Genomic DNA, 26,700 nt, shown 5'->3' on the forward strand with positions numbered 1-26,700 from the left:
TAATAATAGGACAAACACACAATAGGAGTGAGTGATAGAAGCATAGCAAAAGAGACATTTAGAGATAGTAAAATGAAACACAGATTAACAGCAGAATGGAAATAGAAAAGCAAGACCAAAGAAAGGCAGGCCAATAACATAAGAGCCAGTGCAAGAAAGATAATCAAAAGGGGTAGCAACCACAACCGAGAAAATGAAAAAAAAACAGATATAATTAGAGTAAAGGCATGAGAGAGGAAGAGGAGTGATATCAACCGATAGAGCGAGATATAGGAGGGAAACACCAACAATAGAACGCAGAGATGGAAGAGGCAGAGTGACAAAGAAACAGATTGCAAAACGTGGTATCGCAACACTTGAGGGCAAGAGGCAGAGTGTCAAAAAGTGAAAGGTAAGAAAAACAGAGTAGCAAAGATGGAGCAAAAACATGGAGTAGCTGTCAAGCAGGTAGTACCAGGCAGCAACAGTAGGCCAGAGATGCAGAGACGTGATGCTAGTAGAGTGGGGGGCTTCTATGAATCACCCGATGTAACTAGCTGGCATCTGTAGTAGCACTTAACAGAGTTTGTGCCCAAGTATCATGAAGATGAAGGTGGGTAGTATGCATCTACAAGGTTCCTATGTGGGGAAAAGGTTTTCCACAGGGGAAATACATTATTTAGAACCACTTTGAAATACAGCTGTTTTAACACTAATATTTTCGAACAAAGTTTTAATTTTATGCATAAATTGCATAGTTGTCAGACACTTTTTACTCTTTTGCGAAGGAGGAAACTCATTTTTACTATCGAATTCTAAAAATTGGGAGTAAAATACTCTCACTCCAAAATCCTATCTGGAGCACTGACTGTAATAGTCAAAATACTAACTTTTGCAGCTCTTGTTTCAGAGGGAGAACACAATAATATTGCCAGATGTACTACTGAGTTTCCTATTGGAAGGCGGATCTCTGTACAATGCTATGGTTGCGAAATCACAGAAGCAGGATTCAAGAACATATAATAAGTAGCAAAAACACTAATTCCATCTGCACCTAGTCCATCATCCTCACCGCAGCCAGTCATCAGAGCTATAGCACAACAGCAGCAACATTTTCTGAGGGGATAGTGTGGACCGGGGGCTGCATAGTGACTGGCTACTAGTGATGAGAGTGCCACAGAGAAGGTCTTTTGGGTTCATCCTAGCCCTGCACATGGTGTGTCATCAATTGACACAGTAATTACTCAGCATGAGAAGAGCAGATACGAATATGAATATATTAAAGTTATTGGATTATGGTTTCAACACATTTTTATATCAAAATGGCCAATGAGTCAAACCCCTTTACTCAGTGTGGGATATAATTAGAGAGTGTATTTCATGTGGTGAGAAAAGTAGAGGTAATGATCCTCCCTAGATGGTAGAAGATAAAGTTAGTATGGATGGTGTACGAGTTAAAGATTACGTGCGTGTTAAAAAAGGGGGTAAACAGCAATGGAATAGTGGTTAAAACGAAAGTGGTCATTTTACCAAAGAATAAAAGGTAAAGCATAAGCTGATGGCCGAATTTTGTGGTCAAAAATGGAGGGCAGCCGGAGAAACTCCAGTCGTCTTACAAAGTAACTTGTCCAGGCTATGTATCATCCTGTCTGAAAAAGGATTGTAGGTCCAATAATTAGAGAAATCAGTCTGATGTAGTATCAGAGAACAAGCCAAGAAGAGTTGGCTACAGAATCACTTACTTGATCAGAGCCGGCAAATTGAGGATCGTCCAGGTGCGGTCGGGAGCCGCGACTGAATGGAATTAAAGATACACGGCCGTGTATTTATACGTCTGAAGGGTATCACGTCATCTGCGCATGCATCCGTGGTGTCAGACATGTCCGTGACAATGTGTTTGAGTTATAAAAATGGCCTTAAATAGTAATCCTCATTGATCCCAAGAGGGGTCATGGCATCCAGTTTATTTATCCAAAAGAGTTCTCTTTGGGGCAGGAGTTTTGAAAAATTGCCTCCTCTGCTTAGTGGTCTTAAAACTTCTAATAAGACAGATGACAGGATGCCATTTAAGAAAAGAAGTATTGTGTCTTATCACTGACCATCATATTTTTCATGTTTATGGTAATTGATTTTCAAAGGTTTCTTTAAACAAATGTAACAATAATGTTGTATGTAATTTTTCTTTTTTGTAGACTTTAATTGTTGAATATGCTGCCCCTGATGAAGAGTGTACATAACTTGAAACGCGTTGGGCCAACCAAGATACAAATAAAAAGAAAAACATGTTTTTTATAAACACAAATTTATTATTGAATTCTTTATTGAAATTGCCTACATACGAGATTTTAAGTGGTTACAATTGCTATAACTCTTTATTTAATCTCCATTAGGCCGTTTTTGGCCTTACAGAAAGTGTGCAGGGGACGTAGCTATCCTCATTGGATTTCTTTCTTGTTCTCTGTATATATCCAGCCTAGATACCAAGGCTGTGTTTTTCTCCCCCGCACCTTGAACAATTTAACAAAGACTCATTTTCCGGTTTACTTTTTACTAAACTATACTTACTTTGGTGTGCAAGTGTATTCACCCGTGTTGGTTATCATCATGTGACACTCCAAAGATGCTGAACCCGACTTGATCGTTGTCTTTATTCAGCATGACGTTTATTGCAAGATCCAGCTGTACTTTGTATGCATGAAGAACTTCCACACTTTGGACTTTCCTGCTGGCACAGATTTTAGAATCTTCACCCCATCATAACTACCTCAGGCACTTTGGCCCCATTGAGCAGTGAGTGAAAGTGAGAAGGTGGCATAGGGGGGGTAGGATATCTTATGGGGAAGGTTAAGAGGCAGTGGCAGAGCAAGGGGAGAGAAGGCCGCCCTATTGAAGTACTGGTGCGCCTCCTGACCACCAGTTGGGCTGGCCATTGGTCTTTCAGGATAAACACTACTGCACTATTGTAATTTGTTAACAAAAATGTGCAGAGATGTGGGCCAGTGTCAAAGCGGCATGCTGCTCACTGCTGCATGTTTTCTAGGCAACCAAGCAAGGATTCCCCACCAGACCCCACACATGATATGATAAATGTCATGTGATTTATAATGCACCTGTACGCCAGTGTTTCTAGGTGCGACAAGGGAGGGAAACATAGGGAGGACAAGAGAAATGATCTTACTAGGACTTATGTCATTCAGATTGTGCAAGTGCGACAACGCAAAGTGCATGGGGGAAGGGAGAGGGGGAGTGGCAGGGAGAGGGCAGTGCAATCAGGGCATCATTGCTTTGAGCAAGCACAGTCAGGGCAGCGCAGCTCTGGGTAAGTGCAAGGAGGCAGGGGGCTGTAGAGGTTACGATACAGCCCCTAAGGCAGCTCTGGGTAAGTGCAAGGAGGCAAGGGCTGTAGAAGTTACAGATACAGCCCCTAGGTGTGCGGTAGACCCGGAGGCAGTGCAGGGGAGACGAATCATGGAGGAGCCTGGTACCCAGTGAGGCTCTGAGGGTACCAAGCAACCAGCTGGCACAGCAGACAGTTAAGTCAGCAGGGGAGGGAGAGAGAGAGAAAGCAGAGGAGAAAAGGAAGGTCTTGAGCTGCTTCCAGAATTTCAGGTGGTCCGGCCCAAGTTTGAGAAGGGCAGGGAGGCCATTCCATGGGAGGCACCTGCAGAGGAGAGAGATCTGCTCCCCACTCTCTGCCTGGAGAAGCGTCTGACCCTCAGAGTTGGAGGTAACTCAGTGTAGGGCTCAATAAGGAAGGTATTTTGGAAGAGAGAGTTGGATGTAGTGCGGGCCCCAGCCGCAGAAAGCCTTGTGGATGATGCAAAGGGTCTTGAACTTGATCCTTGCAGCCATCGGGAACCAGTGGAAAGATTTCTGGGCTGGAGAGATACGGTCCCTCGGCTTGAGGCCAAGAATAAGTCTCGCAGTCCTGTTCTGGATTAGTTGCAGATGGCAGAGTAGAGGAAGGCAGATTGAGAAAGAGGCTGTTGTAGTAGTCCAGCCTAGAGAGAACCAGGGCTCTGGAGACAGTGAGCTTCTGGAGGAAAGTGAGAAAAGGAAGAATACCTCTGAGGAGGTGCAGCTGGTAGTGGGCCTTCTTGGTAAGGTCTGTGATGTGAAGAGAGAAGGAGAGAGTGGAGTAGAAGATGACACCAAGGTTTTTTGCCTCAAAGGAAGGCGAAGAAAGAGGGCCCAAGGAGGGCGGCCAGAGTGAGAAACGGAAAATGATAGCAGGGGTCCCAATGAAAAGGATCGCCGTCTTACTGGCATTAAGGCAGAGATCACTGGAGTCACACCAATCCTGAATCGCGGATAGACAGTCAGGAATGAGCATGAGAGGAGGCTGAGGGGAGCCTGAAAGAAAACTGAGTGCCATCTGCATAACACTGAAAGTTAGAGGAGAAGGTGGAGATCAGGTGGGTGAAAAAGGACAAGTAGGCATTGAAAAACTAGGGTGAGAGGATAGAGCTTTGAGGAACCCCACATGTGGTTCGAGAGATGGTGGAGAGAAAGAGCCAAGAGGGACCTGTGAAAGTCGGTACAAGAAGAAGGAGGTCAACCACTCCAGTCAACCACTCCAGGGCCTCAACTGTGAGGCCCAGGTTCTCACAGAGTCGATTGATCAGGATGGCGTCATTGACCGGGTCAAAAGCAGAGGAAAGGTCAAGGAGGATGAGGACAGAAGGAAGGCTGGAGTCTAGATTAGAGAGCAGATCTTCATGTGTGTTCAGGAGAGCAGTTGCCATGCATCTGGCTGCTCTGAAGTCAGACTGATAGGTCATAGACAATCAACAGTGAAGAGAGTAAGCTGGGAGATGGTCAGGTTTTCCAGGAGTTTGACCAGGAAAAGAGCGATAGAGATCGGGCAACAGTTTGCAGACAGGTAGGATCGGCAAACGGCTTTTTAAAGAGGTGGAGCACAAGGGAGGGCTCGAGGAGAGAGGGGAAAGATTCCGTGGCCAAAGAGTGATTGCAGAAATCGGCCAAGGCTGGAGCGAGGGTGTCAATGTTGTCCTTGATGGTTCTGGAGGAGCAGGGAAGCACCTATTTGGACGACATTTTCATAGCTCTGGCTAGTCTACAAACATCCCTTACAGTGCCTGCAGCTGTAGGATGAGGATATGATATGATGTAGCATTTATAACGCGCCTGTACACAAGTGTTTCTAGGCGCAACAAGACAAGAAGGGGGCAACAAAGGGCGGATAAAATGATATACAATATGATATGGCATTTATAACGTGCCTATACACCTTTCAAGGCGCAACAAGGCAAGGGAAAGGCAACAGGGGGAGGATATAGACAATGATCTTACTAGGCCAAGTGAGATTGCGATCGGGCAAGTGTAGGGAATAGGGGAGGGGAAAATGTGCCAAACGAGAGGGAGGGGGGCAGTGCTGCACATGGGATCAAACAATAACAAGAAGTGCGGCTAGCAGGGGGCAGGTGCAAGGGTAAGTGCAGACAGGGGGTGTCCAATAAGTGCATGTGGGGGGACTGTAGGTTTACAGATATAGACCCAAGTGCAAGGGTTGCCAGGAGACAGTGCGGGTGTGCAACTGGGCGGGCAGGGACCTGGGCCCAAAATCAGAGGGTAGCCAGGTGACCAGAGCAGTATCAGACAGGAGGGGAGAGGAAGAGAAAATGCAGAAGCAATGGGGAAGGTCTTGAGGTGCTTCCGGAACCGAAGATGGTTCTCAAGTTTCAGAGAGGCAGGGAGGCTGTTCCAGAGGAGGCCCCAGCCGAGAAAGAGAACTACCACCAACTCGTTGCTTGGAGAACCATCTGACCCAGAGGGAGGTGGAGGAGAGAAGAGCTTGAGTAGGAAGGTATTTACGTAGAGAGAGTTGGGGGTATTGAGGCCCCAGAAGGTCTTGTGGACAATGCATGGGGTCTTGAGCTTAATCCTTGCAACCACTGGGAGCCAATGTAGAGATTTCAGTGCTGGAGAGATACGATCCCTGGGCTTGAGGCCAAGGACAAGTCTTGCAGTCCTGTTCTGGATGAGTTGCAGAGGGCAGAGAGTAGAAGCAGGCAGATTTAGAAAGAGGCTGTTGCTTTAGTCCAGCTTAGATAGAACCAGAGCTCTAGAAACTGTGAGCTTCTGGGGGAAGGAGAGGAAAGGAAGAATACCCCTGAGGAGGTGCAGTTGTAGTTTGACTTCTTAGAGATGTCAGAGATGTGAGGAGAGGAGAGGGGGCGCTGTTGCGCAACAAGATGGCCGCCTGAGTTTGGAGCTCCTCTCCGGCGTACAATCCTGGCATAAATACATCCTTAATCTGCCTTCCTTCGCGCTAACAGACCATTGGCACCGACATTAGCCGCTGTCCTGCATCCATCGGAAAAAACACCTGGTGAAATCGGACCCGGAGTGCCTGGATACGAGCTGCAATGCGAGAGAAAAGCCCTGCACAGCTTCGCGGCTCCAGAGGAAACAATGCGTGTGCCGCGGCTCCAGGAAGTGCGAGGACCCAACAGTGGGCGGCCCGAGCTCTGCGGTCATAGCAGGCAACAGACGGAGAAACCCCCGACCTGGATCAGCATAAGCACATCGAGGACGTCGGTCCTCTCTGGTAGGAGAAACGCCATTTACCTCCTGTTCTCATCCCGAGCACCATGCCTCCAACTAGCCCCCACCCTCCCGGCGCCGGAGACGACCTTCGTTCCCAACACTGTCCTTTGTGGCGCTGACGGCCTAGCGCCTCATCCCTCATCCGGCAGCACCCAGAGCGCATCAGGAAAGGAGAAGTAAAGGGGGAAAAAAATAAGGGAAAAGACAGGGTCCCATGTTTTGACTGTCTGACCGGCCGCAACCGAGATCACGCGGCTCCGGAACGCGTGGTACACGCGGCTGCGGTGCTCTGCTACCCACGGGCTCATGTGCTCTCAATTCACCATTGCTGGCGCAGGAGCGGAGCGATCTCTCACCAGTTGGGGCCTCCTGGAATCCTCTGCATAATTGTATACAACTTGGGCAGAAGACAGCGGGCAGCATACCCCCAAGCATATTGACTTAACTTTTGACTCCCTCCAGCATAAATCTGCACGAATACGCGAGTACAAGAATACACGACCACGCAAAGGGGCACAGTCTGTCCCCAAAACTATAGGGAGAACAGGTGGTGCTTGGGGAAACCACACAACAAGCCTGACAAAACCACCAGACAGGCGTCCCACCTCGCAACCCAACCCATAGCACAAATAACCAGCTACCCCTCGGCGCAACACGAAGCTACGGAGAGACCACAAGCTTGGGAATACGGCAATAACACAGATACGTGGGAGGTCACAGTCCATTCCAGAGAACGCCGGTGGGACAGACAGAACTCACGGCCAACGCTGTTCAAATCATAAAGGCGAACAACCTTTGACACACCTCCCTTCGCTGACCACCCTGATTCATTCGCCAAGTGGTGGGGCAGATTGGCCATCAAAACCAGAAACCTGTACCTGTTGCGACTGAAACCTCCCGACTAGGAGTGCGGCGTGGGCGCAGGCCTACTCCCAGACCGGGGCAGACCGTCCCCCCGTGATCACCCACGATCCTCACAGCCACCGATATAAACAAGTGGATACCCGCATCATGCCCGGAAAAAACGTGATTAAAAGCAGGAAGACCGGGCCGATGGATTCATTTACGAACTCACAAACATCCTCAGAGGGCTCGGGCCTATCGACTGCTCCAGACCTTCCTGCCACAGAAGACTCCAAGTTCGACCATCTCCTAACAACGGTCCAGAACGTGTTCCTAGCAATAAATGTCAAATTAGACGATATTGTCTCCACAATAGGCTCCCTCAAAGCCAGGGTAGATAAGGAAAGCGCCAGAATCACGGATGACGAAAAAAGAATAAGTGCAAACGCAGACTCGACCCACCAAAACACTCATGACATTACTGTCTTGAAAAGCGAAATAAATAAACTCTGTGATAAGTGTGAGGACTTGGAGTCGAGGTCGAGAAGGAACAATCAATATACGCATTGTCGGCTTAGCAGAATCCTTTTGCAAAGGCCCGATGGAAACTCAAATCGAAACCCTCTTGAAGACCCTCCTTGGTTCTGACACCTTTTCGCCTCCATTTTTGGTCGAAGGGGCACATCGCACTCTGGCCCCGCCACCCAAACCAGGTGCCCCCCCCCGCACGATCGTGGCAAAGCTACTAAATTACAGACATAGAGACAATGTTTTGAGACTGGCAAGAGAAAAGGGCCCGTTGAGACATGGCAATGACAATATACACATATATCCGGACTTCTCTGCGGGAGTCCAAACCCAGAGACGTTCGTATGAATCCATCAAACGTCAGCTGCGGGTGAGACAGGTCCCATATGCTCTACTGTTTCCAGCAAAGCTACGTATACAACACGGCAGACGTGCGCACTTCTTTGACTCCCCGGCGGCTGCATTGACCTATGTGGAATCCGCTATTCCCCTACCTCCTGGAAGAAACGAACTTGATCAAAATATTCTGCAGCAGCCGGTATAGATCTCGACGTGGCATATTGATCGACCACAGCACCCAACCTCCTCCTTTCTTCAGCAAGACGCTCATCATTATGTCATCAGAGAAAGGCAGAACTGTTCCTTTTTAGTTGTGTTTTATATTAGTCTCCAATCATTAAAGATAGCCGGATGAGACGTGCTCGGCTACGAAAGCGATGTTGCAGCACTCATTCCCCCTCCACGAGTGAAACCACAGGGTTTTAAATAGGGTTCATCATCAAGTTGGACCAGATGATGTGGGTGGGGGTGGGGGTGGGTACGGGGAATTTGAGTCTGTTTCAATGGCCAGATATATGGTCGTCCACGTTTAAAGCCCCAGTTGGGAAATTTGGGAAGCGGTTAACTGTTGTGTTCAATGTTAAAAATGCAAGCACAGACTCACACGCCGATCCCCCCACAGCGATACCCCTTCCTCCCAAAACTAACTATAACTTGTTGAAATGGCACAGAGATCACACACCTCTAACGGGTTGACACTTAAATTGCTAACCTGGAACGTCCGAGGTCTGAATAACAGAGAAAAATCCAGCAAAGTGGGGGCATACATTAACAGACACCACCCGCACGTAGTAATGCTTCAGGAGACCCATGCAAGCGGGAGACCAATGTAAATCTCCTGAAACAATGGGGTAACAACAGATATTATACCGAATATTCGTCACAGAACAGAGGTGTCCTCACATTGATACATCCCTCGTGCGGGTTTACCCTCGAAAAAAGTAAAATCGACCCCTTGGGTAGATACGTAGTGGTATGGGGTGCAGTGGCGGGGGAAAAAATACTACTGGTCAACTCCTATGGCCCAAACACGGATGACCCTGAATTTTACGTGCATCTCCTCAATGTAATCGACACAACAACTGATACATGGGTGCTGTGGGGTGGAGACTTTAATACTATCCTAGATGTACTATTGGATAGGTCATCCAGTCGACAAAGATCACTCACCAGATCCGCAAATACCATACATCAAGCCCTGCAAGACAGGGCTCTGTCCGATGCTTGGAGAGGGCTACACCCTACAGACCGTCAATACACTTTCTATTCAACAGCCCATGACTCTGAATCCAGAATAGACTACTGGTTCATATCCTTTCCCCTGCTGAGCTCTGTAGTGAGCTGTGAAAACTCCCCCGTACACTCTCTGACCACTCCCCTGTTACGATTCAGATATCACTCCAGAACATTAAACGACCAACTCAGCGCTGGAGGATGCCTCCAAATATCCTGAAGGACCCTAACGTAGTTGAATCTCTGCAAATTGAGTTGGAGGAATTCTTCCAGCTGAACACGGGGTCGGTGGGGAAGTGGGCCACGGTGTGGGAAACATTTAAAGTCTGGGTGAGGGGAAGACTTATGTCTAAAACTACTGGCCTTCTGAAAAATGTCAGATCCAATCTAAATAGGACCGAAACACACCTGAAAACCCTTGAAAACGATTATAGTGTAACGCACAAGAACACACTGGCCGATATCAATGCGCACCTTCTTAGATTCAATGAGCTAGCAATCCAAGAACAACAATACATGTCCGTTCCAACCAGGCCCCGTAGATATGGTGAAGGAAATAGAGCAGGGGACCATTTGGCACGTATATTACGTAATGAGCACTATCATGCCCCCATCACTAGCATCATGACAGACCAAGGCGATCCCGTGCATACAGAGGAAGAAATCAACAACGAATTTGCTAAATATTTCACCAGCCTATACGCAAACCACGATATGCGAAGTCAGGAACACATTGAAACATACTTGAACGGGATCGATCTCCCTAAACTCACACCTGAAGACAACCTTGCCCTTGAACAGGAAATAACCAAGGGGGAAATCGCTGAGGCGATCAAGTCACTGGCAGCTGGAAAAACCCCAGGTCCTGATGGCCTAGGCTCCGACCTCTACAAAACATATACAGAAATACTATCCCCTATATTAACCCATGTACGGGAGGAAGCCTTGAGCTCCGGCTCGCTCCCAGAGTCAATGACTGATGCAGTCATAACAGTCCTACTAAAACCTAGACGCCCAGCCCACGACCGCGCGTCCTATCGTCCACTGTCCCTCATAAATACAGATGCCAAGATATACGCAAAAGTACTCGCAAACAGACTTCTCCCTAAAATGACTACTTTAATACACCCTGACCAATGCGGCTTCATCCCAATGAGATCCACCGCCCTTAACCTGCGCAGACTGTTCGGTATTATGGCACAGGTCAAACCAGACGCACAGGCTGTGGCTATCTCGTTAGAAGCCGAGAAAGCATTTGATTCCGTCTCATGGTTATACATGTTTGAGGTCCTCAAAAAATTCGGCTTTGGCCCATATTTTATACACTGCGTCAGGCTTCTCTATACCTCTCTCAAAGCCAGGGTCCTAACAAACCGCACCCTCTCTACCCAACTTACTTTACATCGAGGTACCAGACAGGGTTGTCCCTTCCCCCCTATCCTTTTTGCACTCACTATCGACTAGTGAGAAAAGGAGAGTGTGGAGTCAAAGATGACCCTGAGGTTCTTAGCCTCACAGGTAGGAGCAGGAAGAGGGCCAAGGGAGGCCGGCCAGAGAGTGACAGGAAAGGAGGGTGCAGGTGTGCTGATGAGGAGAATCTCCGTCTTACTGGCATTAAGTAAGTGATCACTGGCGGCACACCACTCCTGGATAGCAGACAGTCAGAGATGAGAGAAGGAGAAGAGATGGCAGAGGGTAGCCTGAAAATGAGCTGAGTCCGCATAGCACTGAAAGTTGGAGCAGAGACCGGCAATGCGGTCGGCAAGAGGTGCCAGGTATTGGTTGAATAGTCAGGGAGAGAGTTTAGACCCCTGGGGAACACCACAGGTAGAGAGTGAGATAGAGGAAAGGAAGGACCTAAGCTGATCAGTGATACCAAGTCTTTACGGGATTTCAGGAGAGCAGTTTCCATGCTTCTGGCTGCTCTGAAGCCAGACTGATTGTCATGGAGACAACCAACAGATTCAGTGTGAAGATTAAGCTGGGAGATGGGCAGCTTTTCCAGGAGTTTGCCCAGAAAAGGAGAGATGGAGATCGGGTGATAGTTAGTCAGGCAGCAGGGGTCGGCTTAGGGTTTCTTGAGAAGAGAGTGCTTCAGTGGGGAAGGGAAGGCTCCAGTGGCAAAGGAGTGATTGCAGAGGTCAGCCAGGGCAGGAGCAAGGGTGTCAATGTGGTCCCTAATGGTTTTGGAAGAACAGGGAAGAACCTGTTTTGACGAGACTTTCATAGATCAGACTTGTCTAGAAACCTTGTCAGTGGAGAACAGAGGAAAGGAAGAGAAAGAAGGAGGAGAGGAGGTCAAAGAGGGGCCAGAGGTAGAGGAGAGAGTAGAGGGGGGAGGAGGAGGAGGAGGAGGAAAGGACGAGAGGGTGGACAGGATGTCCCGGGTTTTAGAGATGAAATGAAAAGGCAGGGCCGTGCAGAGGGCATGGGAGGGGACAGGAGAGGTAGAGACTGCAGCAGGATTGGCCAGGTCCTTGCAGATTTTAAAGAATTCAGATGATTTGTTAAATGCCGCAGAGATGCGGGCTTGGATGTGGACTATCTTCTTAGTGCGGACAGAGAGCCGGTATTGCCTTTGGAGCAGGCGGCAGGCCAGTTTGTCAGAGGATGCATAGGATGCTTGCCATTTCCTCTCAGACACCCTGCACTCGCGTTTAAGGGTGACGAGGTCAGAATCGTACCAGGAGTTGCACTTGGCTTTGGGCTTGAAGCGGATCCTCATGACAGGGGCGAGAACATAAAGAGTATCAGAGATAGAGTGGAGCATGGAGAGGGCTGTGTCAGGGTGTGAGTCAGCCAAAGAGGGAGGAGGGTAAAAGCGGCAGCGAAAGCCTCAACTGCCACACGCTTCATGGGTCGGATGACCAAGAAGGTAAGTGGCAGTGCTGGGGTTGGCTTGGCACTGAGCGGTAGAAGGGGAGAAATGGGAGAAAAGGAGAAAGTGATCCCTCCAGGAGAGAGGAGTGGTGAGAGGGATAGAGAGGGGAGGTTTGAGGAGATCAGAAAATCCAGAGTGTGCCCTGCAGAGTGAGAGTAGGGCCAGAGGGGAGGATAGAAGGAGTGAGTCGCAGAGGTTGCGAAAGAGTCCTGAGGAGGGAAAGGAAGCATGCAGGTGGATGTTGAAGTCTCCAAGGAGGAGGAGTTGAGAGGTTGATGCAAGGAGGGAGGAGGAGAGGTCCACCCACTCAGAGGAAGGAAGTGATCTGGCCAGGTGGCCAATGGATAGTAGCCACGGTAAGAGTGGCTAGGGGAGAGAGAAAGCCTGCAGACAAGGCATTCCAAAGAGGAGTAGGCCTGCATAGGAATGACAGAGGAAGGAATCCACTCTGGGAACATCAAGGCTGCACCTTCTCCAGAAAGGTTGGATCTGGGCACAGAGAGGATCTTAAAGCCATCAGGGAGGAGAGTGTCAAAGCTCGTTGACAGAGTTGGTCGTGAACCATGTCTCGGTGAGACCCAGGATATCAAGGTCAAGTTCTTCTAGGAGGTGGCAGAGGAGTGTTTGACGGCAGAGCGAGAGTTGAGAGTAGCAATATGGAGAAGGTTGCCAGTCTTGAAAGACTTCCGGGGAGGGGTACAAATCAGAGGTACGCCCTGTGGAGGTGTAGAAGGAGCCTGAGGGAGGGCAGAGGAGGAAGGAGGAGAGGGCAAGGTAGCCAAGAAGGAAGCAGAGGGCAGAGGCAAGGAAGCCGAATGAGGGAGAGAAGGGACCCGAAGGAGGGAGAGAAGGGACAGCAGGAGAAGAAAGGAAATTGATGAAGCGCAGGAAGCATCTATTAAAGAGGAGAAGGTTGACCTGAGGGCCTTGGACCAAGACAGTGCCATTCAGGCACCATAACGATGTTATTAGGCCTTGTGTAATTCAGATCACGCAAGTGAAGGGAAGAGGGAAGGGGAGAACTGCCAGCGGGGAGGGGAAGTGCAGTTAATTCACAAGTGCAGCCAACGGGTGGCTCATAAGAGCAGAGAGAAGGGACTGCAGGGATGCAGATACAGATCCTTAAGTGCTGGGGAGCCCAGAGGCAGTGCGAGGGTAACTGGAAATGCAGAAACCCAGGCCTGAGTTCAGAGGGTACGAGGTGACTAGCGTGCAGAGCAGACAGGTGCATCAGCAGGGGAGAGGAAGAGAGAAAGTGGAAGCTAAAGGGAAGGTCTTGGGTTGCTTCCGGAACCGGAGGTGGTTCTGCTCAACTTTGAGAGAGGCAGGGAGGCTGGTGCAGGAGGAGGTCGCTGCCGGGGTGATAGATCTGCCCCCAGCTCTCTGCTTGGGGAAGCGTCTGACCCTCCGAGTTGGAGGTGAATGAGCAGAGAGCTTGAGAAGAAAGATGTTTTGGAAGAGAATGTTGGAGGTAGAGCGGTCGAAAGGCCCCAGAAAACCTTGTGAACAGTGCAGCCAAGGGGGGAGGAAGGGACTTGAACTTGATCCTTGCAGTCACGGGGAGCCAATGAAGAGATTTCAGAGCTGGAGAGATACAATTCCTGGGCTTGAGGCCAAGGACAAGTCTTGCAGTCCTGTTCTGGATAAATTGTAAAGGTCGAAGAGTAGAGGCAAGAAGATTTAGAAAGAGGCTGGTGAAATCGTTCAGCCTAGAGAGGACCAGAGCTCTGGATGAATTCAATCTTGCTGCTTGGCTCAGCCCAGAAAGATCACCTGCACAAAGTTTTTGTGAGTGAGTGTAGGTTTGTTTCTGTGAGTGTGACCCAGAGAGTGTATGCAAATGCGATTGGCGCATATGTTTGTTCAACATGGAGGGGGATACACCAGCATTGTGAAAGTGAAATGCAGTGGGAATATTTTGAGCACAGCCCCAAGAAAGGATTGATGGCATGTAATCAAAGTGATTTACAGTGGAAATGCCTGCATATATTGTCACACAGCATAATGAAGTGGCTTATAGTGGGCATGCTCCCATATATGGTAGGTACATAATCATGAAAGTGATTTAGAGTGGCAATGTTGGTAGATATTGTGGTGCAGTAACATTTAAGTTATTTACAGTAGACATGGTGACATTTAGTGTGAGGGGAAATATCCTAAATTTACCCCCAGTGGTGATGCCTGCATATATTGTGAATGTAGCATGAAAAATGTTATTAACAGTGGCAATGCTGGCATATATTGTGGTAGTAGCATCTTAAAAGTGGTTTACAATGGCAGAGCCGGCATATAATGTGCACAAAATGCAACAAACAATTGCTATAAAATACTTGTATGTACCGTTGGTGACTATTGGAATTCTTCATGTATGAAAAGAGAAGTGATTGTAAATTATAGTTTTTAACCACTTTTTTCTCCAAACGTGGTTGCATCATTGTAACCGATTATTTCAAAAATGTTTTCGGATGGGCGAACTCCCACGTCTCCGACTTCATTATTTAGGGCTCCCTTGCTGTACTTGATTGCGTGCTCTAATTTAGGGCAGACATGAATGTCCATCTACTGAAAATCTTCACCAGCCACCACTGACCTACAACCATTCACAAAGCCAGTGACCCCTCTTCAGCCTTCACCACTATTAAAATGGGGCATGAGAATAATGGCAAACAGCTAGGAGAGAAAATGCGTTTCAAGGATGGGAAAATAAGGAGCGGCCAGGATGGAGCCAAACAGCACCTTTCATATTGCAGAGTAGCAAAGGGGTGCCAAAGGGGCTCCCTATAGTGAGAGCTCTGGGGGCTGCGAGCAAACTTCCTGCAGCAGGCTGATCTCTTAGCCTTTCATCATGTATCATTTCTGAGTACTGGTACTTAGTAGACTACTGACTGTGGAGGCTGGGGGTGAAGCTTTTACCTGCATAGCGCTCCACGGTGCAGAACAATGGGGCACTAATGGAGTTCACAGCTGCAGACTCCTCGTTAGGGCCCAATGCCTGGTCGATACTGACATGGCTGCCCATCTCCTTCGTGTTCTGGACTATCTTGGTTTCTAACAACGCTTCGTGAGCAGCTCTTTAATTAATGGGTGCAGCCACTCCACCCCCACGAAATTCTGTGCCTGAAGGGATGTCATGAGCAGGACAACACGCTTGTTCTTAAAGGACTGGCATCTTAAGAACAGCCTTCAAATTACTTTGGCAAAAGGTTTCCTTTGATATCTGCAGCTCCTTTCTTATGTGTGAATGCTTAGCCATTTGGCACCGTTATGGGACATTTCCGACTGCAATACCTCATGCAGCTTCACTTAACGTATCCACGTTCACCTTTAAGATAATACAAGTGAACAACACAATAACGCACCTTTTCAATATTCTTATATATCCTTGATTTCTACTCGTTTGACATGCAAAAAGGGTTACTAACAGCCATCTGGGAATTGATGGCAAAGGATCTCTGTACCCAGGTGACCTTACCAGACAACGGCCCTCATTACGACCCTGGCGGTAAGTAAGCTACATTACCGCCATGGCGTAATCATCGTTTACGCCATGGACCGATGGCGTAAAGAGCGCCATATTCCGACCCATCGCGCACGAGCATTACGCCATGGCGGTAATGTAAACTACGCCATGGCGTAAACAGCCCTTACCGGCATTGAATGCCGCGCTGGGTGACCTACCGCCACCCATCATAGCGGCGACCGTAATCAGCGGGCCCCGTAATTAGCGGGCCCCGTAATTAGCGGTCACCGCAAATAAGCGGAACCGGAAGTAGCGTCATCGCGGCGGAACGGGAAAGAGCACTGCGGCCATATTTAAAAACACAATCCATTGCCATCCCACCCAACCACACTACATCCGACCCTGAAATCCTGTGAATCCCATTACCCACCCATTTCCTCACCTAACCATGCCAAAAGTTGTTAAAAAAGCCTGCGACAGGCAACGGCAGGACCGCTTCAGTCGCGAAGAACTGACTATGCTGGCAGAAACGCTGCAGGAGAAGGCAGACGTCGTCTTCTCATCAGAGATGACGAGACCAGCCATAGCCCGGAAAAAAGCAGTATGGGAAATCGTGGCACAACGCGTCAGTGCCGTAGGTACCACCGCACGCACCCTGAAACCCTGTGAATCCCATTACCCACCCATTTCCTCACCTAACCATGCCAAAAGTTGTTAAAAAAGCCTGCGACAGGCAACGGCAGGACCACTTCAGTCGCGAAGAACTGACTATGCTGGCAGAAACGCTGCAGGAGAAGGCAGACGTCGTCTTCTCATCAGAGATGACGAGACCAGCCATAGCCCGGAAAAAAGCAGTATGGGAACTCGTGGCACAACGCGTCAGTGCCGTAGGTACCACCGCACGCACCGCCAGACAGTGCCGCAAAAGGTGGGATGACCTCCGGCTCCGAGTAAGGGGCATACTGTCAGCAAACCGCAACCTGGGACTGGCAACTGGCGGTGGAGCAGACTCCCCACTGAAGATGCAGCCATGGGAGGAGACATGTGCCTCATTGATCGGCATAGAGTGCATCGAGGGCGTCGGCGGAATGGAGAGAGGAGCCCCGACATCAGGAGACACAGGTAGGTGCCTCCAAATCAGCCTTGCAAAACACCCTGAATCACACTTACATGGGAATCACAATGTCGCCCCATATGGCAAACGCAACACATCAGCAGAAGACCCACACCCTGCACACATGCAGCATGTACACTCTACAGCAGCCACACACATTCCTGCATGCTCAACCCACCCAAAAGGGAGACAACCTGTATGTCACAGCCTACAAAGTCCACCATCTATCCATCCAAACCATGGCATTCATCACAATGCCTGCTCAATGTCCGCTGAACCATCAATAACACTTTCCCTCCTCTGCTCCACCACAGGCTCACACTCGGACACCGGCAGGGACGAGAGTGGCACCACCCCAGCCAAGAAGACCAGGACAGAGGGAAGAGGCCACCAACCATCCACCTCTGCTGGACCCATGGCCAACCCACAGCAGGCCAATATTCCTGTTGCCGAACTGCCCAGGGCAACAATTCCCCCCGAGGAAAGGGACATGATGGCACCCACGGCAGACCCACAACCACTGCCGCCCACTGAGGGGATCGTGTCTGCGGGGAGCAGTACAGTCGGGGAGACTGCAGCCATCGCAGCCTGTTCCGACAGCTATGTGGCGAATGGGGATGATGACATGGAAGGTCCCCCCCACACCCAACTTACCTCCCCACACCTGTCCCCATGTAGCTTGCATGGACAGGACACACAGGGGCAATCCCCTGGAGGTTCATGGCCAGCCACTCCAAGCCCAGTGGGAGTAGGGGAGGAGGGGAGTAGTCCTATTGGGCCTGCAATTGCAACCCCCATTGTGCCTGATTACAGCCAGGTGCTGGACCAAATATCAGCGAGGCAAGAACAACTGGCGTCAATCCTAACGCAGCATGTTGCTGATTGTGGAGGTGCCAGTTCAGGCATGGAGAGGTGTGCTGACAGCATCAAGGCAGCCATCCAATCAGCAAGCACGAACATATGCACGGAACTAGCCGCAGTGCGGAATATGATTAGTGAACTGATACGGACAATCATGGACACACGGCGTACCGAGCAGCCCGGTACCTCCTCAGCTGCAAGTTCGGCCCCATCCAGCCCCGTCCGCAGGTCATCCAGGACCCGGAGGAGTACAGGCAGGGGGGCCCCAGGTTCCGGGACAGGGGGCTGGCAATAGAGCCCGCACAGTGGACCACTAAAACATTACCCACTTCACCACAGGCACTGGCACTCCTTTGCAGGGATTTCTGGGGGGAGGGGGGATTGGGTGTGTTGGGGTGTTCAGGGGGGAGGGGGGATTGGGTGTGTTGGGATGTTCAGGGAGGAGGGGGGATTGGGTGTGTTGGGGTGTTCAGGGGGGAGGGGGGATTGGGTGTGTTGGGGTGTTCAGGAGGGAGGGGGGATTGGGTGTGTCATATCTTTTCAGGAGCACAATACACTTTTACGTTTATCACAAACCAAATGTGTGGACATTGCTCATTGTGTATGTGTGCTTTATTGTTGTACAGTCTACAGTGTGCATATACCAGACACACACAGTGCCCCAAGTGCCGTCCACATGTTACACGCACACGCAGTGTGTGCTAGAAGCATTGGTCAATGAGATTCTGACGCATTTCACGGCCCTCCTGTGCATCGCTGCCTCCTTGAGGTGCTGCCCCATCCCCACCCTCATCATCCTCATCATCAGGTGGTTGCAGTTCTGCGTCAGGGGGCAGAGGCACGTTACGTCTGACGCACATATTGTGTAGCATGACACATGCCATGACGATCTTCGCAACCTTCTCATGGCGGTACAGGAGTGCCCCGCCAGACCTGCTGAGGCAGCGGAAACGTGCCTTCAGTAGGCCAAAGGCCTGCTCTATCACCACACGGGTACGTGTATGGGCACGGTTGAAGTCCTCCTCATGCTGGTTCTGTGGGTTCCGGACTGGTGTAAGGAGCCACCTCTTCAGGGGATAGCCTGCATCACCTGTAAATGGGCAACAATGTATGTGTCAGGAATGAGATTGCTTTCTGAACATGATGCGCCACCATGCCTTGCATTCAACTGTTACTTTGCACCAGTTTTAGTTGTGCTAATGGATTCACACTATGCAACCGGTATATGTTCATGGCTCTCATGTACTGTTTTGCATGCCAAGACACAATGCAGGGGGGACAACTGCCTTGTGAGTGCCCATCCACTGTGTCCGTTCAGGCCATTACTTTATGTGACTTGGCACGTGTCCTGTGAGGTCAATGCTCACATGATTGCAACATTGCTGTCTGGCTCATTATGACCCCAGGGAACAATACTGGTGTCAATGGGGGGAGTTTGTGGGTCTTGCTGTCTGTGTAGTGGTGCATTGATGTTCCTGTCCGACATGTGCCTCCTTTGTGCGCAGTTATGGGGGACAGGCCTTTCAGTTGATGGTGTTTGGTGACGTGCATGTAGGTGCGTTCCTTTGGAGTCAATGTGGTCACATTTCGTACAATGCACTTGCAGATGGTTGTGTCATGGTTGGGGTACACTTTCATTCACATGTTAGGGCTGATTAGATCAGGCATCATGTATACTGTTGTCAGATGACGTGAGTGCTGCCTCAGGGTATGATCTGGCTACTGCTAGTCGCAGCCATGTGACATATGCATCATCCCCCCCCTTTCTGCCAGGTGCAATATGCATTGGTACGTCGATCACCTACACACTTCGCATTTCCATGCTCATGACATTGGACTCACCGAGTAGGCAGGATCTTGGGCCTGCATGTCGCTCCATGTAGCGTAGTATTGTGGAGTTACGAAGGACCATTGAATCATGCGTTGATCCGGGGAATCGGGCACAACAATGTGTGAAGATCCTGTTGGAGTCGCAGACCATTTGCACGTTGATTGAGTGAAATAGTTTACGGTTGCGGTATGGTACCTCCATGGCATGTGGGACCACCAATTCAACATGGGTGCAGTCGATGGCACCAATGCAACCAGGTATGCCAGCTAGTGCATGGAAACCCACTTTGGTGTTGGCAATCTCCTGGGCAGACCGTGGCAATGAGATGTGGTCGTTTGTGTGCTTGAGGAGGGCATCGAGCACTTGGATCAGTGTACATGAGAATAATGGTTGGGATATGCCATGCAAGTGGCCCACTGTGTGCTGGTAGGTGCCTGTGGCCAAGAAGTGGAGCACGGACACAACCTTCAGTAGGGGCGGGATGGCGGTGGGTGTTTCTATCATGCTGACGATGTCGTTGTGTATCATGTGCACAATGTTGGTGATGGTGTCCCGGTCCAGTCGGTACAGGGTGTGGATCTGCTCTGCGGTGAGGTTGAATGGACTGGCTCTGATGCGTGGGATTGGGGGCTGCCTGTGTGGTGCCACTGGCTGTGCTGGTGGGGCTTGCTGGCCCTGCCTTGCCCTCCTTCTCCTCCTGCGTCTCCTCTGTGCAGGTTGTTGTTGTTGTTGTTGTAGTTGCAGCACTCGCATTGCTATCAGGTCCTCCAGCCCCAACATTGCTAGTCCTATTGGTATCATTGTGGAGTGTGACTGGGGCTGGTAAGGGTGGGGTGTGCTCTTTTTGCACTGGGAGAGTCTGTATTGCCTCCACCTGTGCTGATTCTGTGCACCTGTGGCAGCTGGGAACACTGCACATGGCCATTTACGGTTGGTTCGCGATGGCGGAATTAGCGCCATGGCGGTAAGGTACTTTACGGCCTTGGCGATGGCGTTAGGGGCATGTCCGCTTGGTTTGTGATCTGTGTAGCTTTGCGCCATGCCGGTATTTACGGCATGGTGGGTCGCGCGCGCGCGTCCTTGGTGCTGTTAGCGGCACCGTAAACTACGATGTCGCTAATTGCACTATCGCGGGTCATAATCGGACCTAGCGGTAAACGATGCCGGTATTCATTTACCGGCATCGTTTTCCGCTTACCGCCTGGGTCGTAATGAGGGCCAACCTCTTTCATTCCAGTGCTTGATGTTTTCCGTTCAGTATGTGGAAATAAAGCCACAATGATGTTCTCTGGGTTTAACCTGTTTCTATAAGAATTTACATATTGTCAGATTGCTTTTACATGCGATTGTTTTTTTTCTAAGACTCTGAGTGTATTATTGTTCATGAAAAGCAAAACGTAAACTCATGTATCAAGTAGAGCTCAGAACATATATGGTCTACTGTAGCGTCGGTTTAAATCCCAGTTTCACTGCTTAACCGAATTGTGACATTCAGGGCAATCTCACTTTGGTGCAGCTTAAAAAATTGCAGGCGTAATCAGAAGTGATTACGTTCACACTATTCAGAGAAAAAAACATACAATATGGCAAATGTATTTATTTTAGGGACATCCTTGTGTCCCTCATGCACCTTTTTTAGTTGCCCATGAGGCTGCCGCCTCACCTAGTATTGTGCTATTGTGGGGCTGGCCCTCCCTCAGTCCCATTTGAATTGATCTGACAGGCAGATCGGATATAGGTTGTAGTGGTATTGTCAGAGTGGGCCGGGGAACCCATGATTATGGCTGCTTAGGTTTTGCTAACTTTGACCACGCACACATTGGAAGACCCAGTGTCCCCGATCATTAAAAAAAACTGAACTTTTTCTATAGGTCCTCCCCACTCCTGCAGAGCTGGATACTCCCCTGACGGTGCTGCATTCTGAAAACAATGAGTTTCAGTACTCAAAGTTACTGTGGCATCCTTCCCTGCAGCTTCCACATCCTATGTGTTCCCACCGTAGCATCCTCCTCACCTGCCCCCCCCATGCACAGGAGCATGCACGAGACGGAAGCCGATGTCTGAAGAGCATTGAGAGGACAACTGAAGGAGCCACCAGTACCAGCGCCGGCATATTGCAGACTAGTTCCGGGTAAGCGGCACAGAATAAATACCTACGTATGTAAAACGGCGTCCCTGCTTTTTTCCTGATGCCAAACGGATTAGCTAAACCCCCCCCCAAAAGTATAGGATAAACGAATAAAACAATACATAGATAATGTAGATACTAAATGTACTGTTTCCTGAATGCATGCGAAAGTAAGCTGTGCTGAGTGGAGCGAGGCTGAAACCTGTCTGGGGTTGCATGCAGTCTTGTGCCAACAGAATGTGAGCTCGCCGTTCGGCTGGACCGTCCCTTCGGCAGCGAGGCCAGGCCTGACCTGCATACAGTCACGTCTCCCTTTTGTAATGGGTTGGTAGGCTGAAAACCAACGCTACGGAGGGTTTGCCCACTGCAATGCCAAGGTTATTCATTCAAAGGGTGTTGCCTATCACACTTCTATTTTGCTTGAGTGGATCCAAACCTGGTGCCCAGTGACTTGAGTGATTCATCCAGTTGGTGAGACATTCGCCCATTTAATCAGTCGTTCACCAGTATCCAACCCTGCTCTCCAAACTATTATGGGTAATTAGGCAGGTGCTGAATTTATCGTCCACCGAAGTTACAGTGAACCATGAGAGCCTCAAAGCCTACGTGAATGAAAGAATGCCTATGTTACACACGCCTCCTCTTTGCAGCTCGTGTGTGGTCATCATATGCAGGTGCTTTGATCCTGGATGAAGATTAAGAAGCCAATTAATGGAGAAATGATAAAGAGCATCTTGGAAGGGTGTGTCTGGCAGGGGCGGATTCGGCTGACATAATAAAGAGTGAATGTGGCAATCAAGTAAAGTAGGATCTGCCGAGTGGGAAATGGCTCTGCCAATCATTCAAGTAAAGTAGGATCTGCCGAGTGGGAAATGGCTCTGCCAATCATTCAAGTAAAGTAGGATTGCTGAGTGGGAAATGGCTCTGCCAATCATTCAAGTAAAGTAGGATTTGCCTAGTGGGAGATGGCTCTGCCAATCATTCAAGTAAAGTAGGATCTGCCGAGTGGGAAATGGCTCTGCCAATCATTCAAGTAAAGTAGGATTGCTGAGTGGGAAATGGCTCTGCCAATCATTCAAGTAAAGTAGGATTTGCCTAGTGGGAGATGGCTCTGCCAATCATTCAAGTAAAGTAGGATCTGCCGAGTGGGAGATGGCTCCACCTATCATTCAAGTAAAGTAGGATTGCTGAGTGGGAAATGGCTCTGCCAATCATTCAAGTAAAGTAGGATTGCTGAGTGGGGAATGGCTCTGCCAATCATTCAAGTAAAGTAGGATCTGCCGAGTGGGAAATGGCTCTGCCAATCATTCAAGTAAAGTAGGATTGCTGAGTGGGAAATGGCTCTGCCAATCATTCAAGTAAAGTAGGATTTGCCTAGTGGGAGATGGCTCTGCCAATCATTCAAGTAAAGTAGGATCTGCCGAGTGGGAAATGGCTCTGCCAATCATTCAAGTAAAGTAGGATTGCTGAGTGGGAAATGGCTCTGCCAATCATTCAAGTAAAGTAGGATTTGCCTAGTGGGAGATGGCTCTGCCAATCATTCAAGTAAAGTAGGATCTGCCGAGTGGGAGATGGCTCCACCTATCATTCAAGTAAAGTAGGATTGCTGAGTGGGAAATGGCTCTGCCAATCATTCAAGTAAAGTAGGATTGCTGAGTGGGAAATGGCTCTGCCAATCATTCAAGTAAAGTAGGATTGCTGAGTGGGAAATGGCTCTGCCAATCATTCAAGTAAAGTAGGATCTGCCGAGTGGGAAATGGCTCTGCCAATCATTCAAGTAAAGTAGGATCTGCCTAGTGGGAGATGGCTCCACCTATCATTCAAGTAAAGTAGGATTGCTGAGTGGGAAATGGCTCTGCCAATCATTCAAGTAAAGTAGGATTGCTGAGTGGGAAATGGCTCTGCCAATCATTCAAGTAAAGTAGGATCTGCCGAGTGGGAAATGGCTCTGCCAATCATTCAAGTAAAGTAGGATCTGCCTAGTGGGAGATGGCTCTGCCAATCATTCAAGTAAAGTAGGATCTGCCTAGTGGGAGATGGCTCCACCGATCATTCAAGTAAAGTAGGATCTGCCTAGTGGGAGATGGCTCTGCCGATCATTCAAGTAAAGTAGGATCTGCAGTGTGGGAAATGGATCCGCCGATCATTCAAGTAAAGTAGGATCTGCCTAGTGCAGAGGTCTTCAATCTGGGGGGCGCACCACCATGCCTGGGGGGGGGCGCGTGATGCCTGGTGCAGAAGAAGAGTAACGCTTTTTTTTTTTTTTTGTTTCCTGCACTGAACTGAGCATGTGCAATGGGGAGCCACTGGCTCCCATGCACATGCTCAGCCAGTGGGATGTGCTGGGGGCGTGGCCATGAAACAGGAAATAAACGCAGCCTGGACGCGCGCTTTTCTGCATTTGGATCGCGCGTCCAGGCTGCGTTGTGGTGTCCTGTGTTCCTTGCTCCTGCTGCCGCCGCCTGTGAGAGGTAAGTGACCCTTTATTTACAACGCGGCTCTCCCGTGGCAATCTGGCACGGGCGAGCCGCGTTATTAATACAGTACCGGTCCCCCCTTCGCCTCTCTCCCCCTGCGTCCCCCACATTAGGGGGCATGGAGGAGAGGAGGCGAGCGGGGGACCAAAACTGCTCTGCCGGTGCTGTATTAATAACGCAGCTCCCCCATGGCAGATTGCTGGAGCCCAGCAATCTGCCATGGGGGAGCTGCGTTATTAATACAGCACCGGCAGAGCAGTTTCGGTCCCCTGCTCGCCTCCTCTCCTCCATGGGGCATGGAGGAGAAGAGGTGAGCAGGGGACTGAAACTGCCCTGCCAGTGTTTTTTTACAGCGCGGCTCCCCCATGGCAGAATGCTGGAGCCCAGCAATCTGCGATGGGGGGAGCCGCCTTATTAATGCAGCACCGGTCCCCCAGGCGCCCCTCTCCCTCTGCAACCCCCCACATTAGGGGGCATGGAGGAGAGGAGGCGAGCGAGGGACCAAAACTGCTCTGCCGGTGCTGTATTAATAATGCAGCTCCCCCATGGCAGATTGCTGTCTGCCATGGGGGAGCTGCGTTATTAATACAGCACCGGCAGAGCAGTTTTGGTCCCCCGCTCGCCTCCTCTCCTCTCCTCCATGGGGCACGGAGGAGGAGAGGGGAGCAGGGGACTGAAACTGCCCTGCCGGTGTTTTTTACAACGCGGCTCCCCCATGGCAGATTGCTGGACCGCAGCAATCTGCCATGGGGGGAGCCGCGTTATTGATGCAGCACCGGTCCCCCAGGCGCCCCTCTCCCTCTGCAACCCCCCACATTAGGGGGCATGGAGGAGAGGAGGCGAGCAGGTTTTGGGATTCTGAAAAATTGAATAGTAATGCTGTTGATGAAGGCAACGCTTTGAGCGGGAAAAGCAGAATAAATTCTGTTTCTTCTTGAAGCCCATCTACAAATCATTTGAAGCGCTAAGAAGTTGATTATTTACCTAAAAATCCTTACAAAATGTATGATATATTTCATTCAAATTCATCATATTGTGATGGTCATTACCGCTCTGCTCTAATGATCCTTACCTCTTTCGAGAATTTACTCTGAAGAAGTATCCTAGTGTGCAGGGCACGGGAATAGCTTTTATTCTTGGAGACCATTTCTTGTGACTTTTTTGTATTTACAATTTTTGTGCCAGGGTTGTTGTCTTCTCCCCTACACCTTTATACTTCTAAAATGTCTTTACCACCTTAAGCAACACTTTCTTTTTTTCTTAACAAGTGGTGTGCAATTTGGACAACTCATTTTTTGCAGCTTCACTCTCCCACCCCATGCCCCATGGAGAAGAGGAGGCAAGCAGTGGAGTACCTTTGCTGAAAACGTTCGGGGGGACCTGACATGTGCTGAAATGTTTCCCCAGCTAAATGAATGGGGATAAAATGGTGTGCCATGAAAGTTGGGGTGGGGGGGACAAACACCCCTGTCCCCTCTAAAATTACGCCCATGGAGGCAAGTGGGGGACTGAAACTGCTCTGCTCTCGCCTCTGCCTGTATTAACCTCGCCTCTGCCTGTGTTACCCTTGCCTCTGCTATGTCGCTGGCACGAGCCTACGCTATACACAATGTTTACTAGTCACTCCTCAGATCTGCCGGTGTTGTGTTTGCATGTTAAAAGCCTGTCTTTAACAGTGATGCCTCCCCACCTCTGCTCTAACACCTTCTGTCCTCCCCCCAGACCTGCAGCACTTGCGCCAGAAGACCTTCGCCTTCCCATACTTTGACGGATCTTTCCTGCCCGTCGTCCGATCTTCGTATTTCCCTGGTAGGTGCCAGTGCCATTTGAGAGTAGGTAGGAAGGGCGTCTGGGGGACGGGGGTGGCAGCGCCATGCGGGTCATGTATTTGAATCAGAGATTTCAAACTTATCTATTTCTGGGGCTGTACCTATCTCTGATCCATTTTACCCAAGAGCTGGGTTTAGCTCCTGCTCATCTAATCCTAATTTGAAGTCTCAGGAAGACCCATATATCCTTGTGTAACTGTTCTGTTTTCATTGCAGCAGCATTGCTCCATGTAACCTTGACTAACTGTTCTGTTTTCATTGCAGCAGCATTGCTCCATGTAACCTTGACTAACTGTTCCGTTTTCATTGCAGCAGCATTGCTCCAAGCGTCAGTCTATCAACCAAACCACCTGTGTTCCGGCAAGAAAATCCCAGTGAAGCACTTGCCCCAGTCACGCAGGTAAGGATTTATTTTCCCTGTGTGCCATTGGATGAGTAAATATGCTGATGTTTTATATCCACCCTGTGCAAGGTTGCACCTGCAACCTAGTCCGGGGCCAGACTGCAAAAACAAATTAGAGCTAGGCCTGCATGATCTGAATAGTAATTCTTCTGAGGTTTGTACCAATGTATTTTAATCCAACTAGTGTTTCTGACCCATTTTTTTGTGGGGCTTCCCTCCCCCAC

The 26,700-nt window shown here is 49.6% G+C and overlaps 1 protein-coding gene and 1 long non-coding RNA gene across 2 annotated transcripts in view; one reads left to right on the forward strand and one right to left on the reverse strand.

Moving 5' to 3' along the window:
• The window catches only part of LOC138480789 (uncharacterized), a 230,481-nt gene extending 204,007 nt beyond the window's left edge, over positions 1-26,474 (forward strand). Inside the window, exons 2-3 of the long non-coding RNA XR_011274129.1 lie at positions 25,967-26,053; positions 26,386-26,474. This is a non-coding gene — a long non-coding RNA (uncharacterized lncRNA). The remainder of the gene's footprint in view (positions 1-25,966; positions 26,054-26,385) is intronic.
• ZC3H12B (zinc finger CCCH-type containing 12B) overlaps positions 1-26,700 on the reverse strand; it is a 706,390-nt gene that overhangs the window by 346,868 nt on the left and 332,822 nt on the right. The window lies entirely within an intron of this gene.

Source organism: Ambystoma mexicanum, chromosome 5p, assembly GCF_040938575.1.
Source record: "Ambystoma mexicanum isolate Mex_15411 chromosome 5p, UKY_AmexF1_1, whole genome shotgun sequence".
NCBI lineage: Eukaryota > Metazoa > Chordata > Amphibia > Caudata > Ambystomatidae > Ambystoma > Ambystoma mexicanum.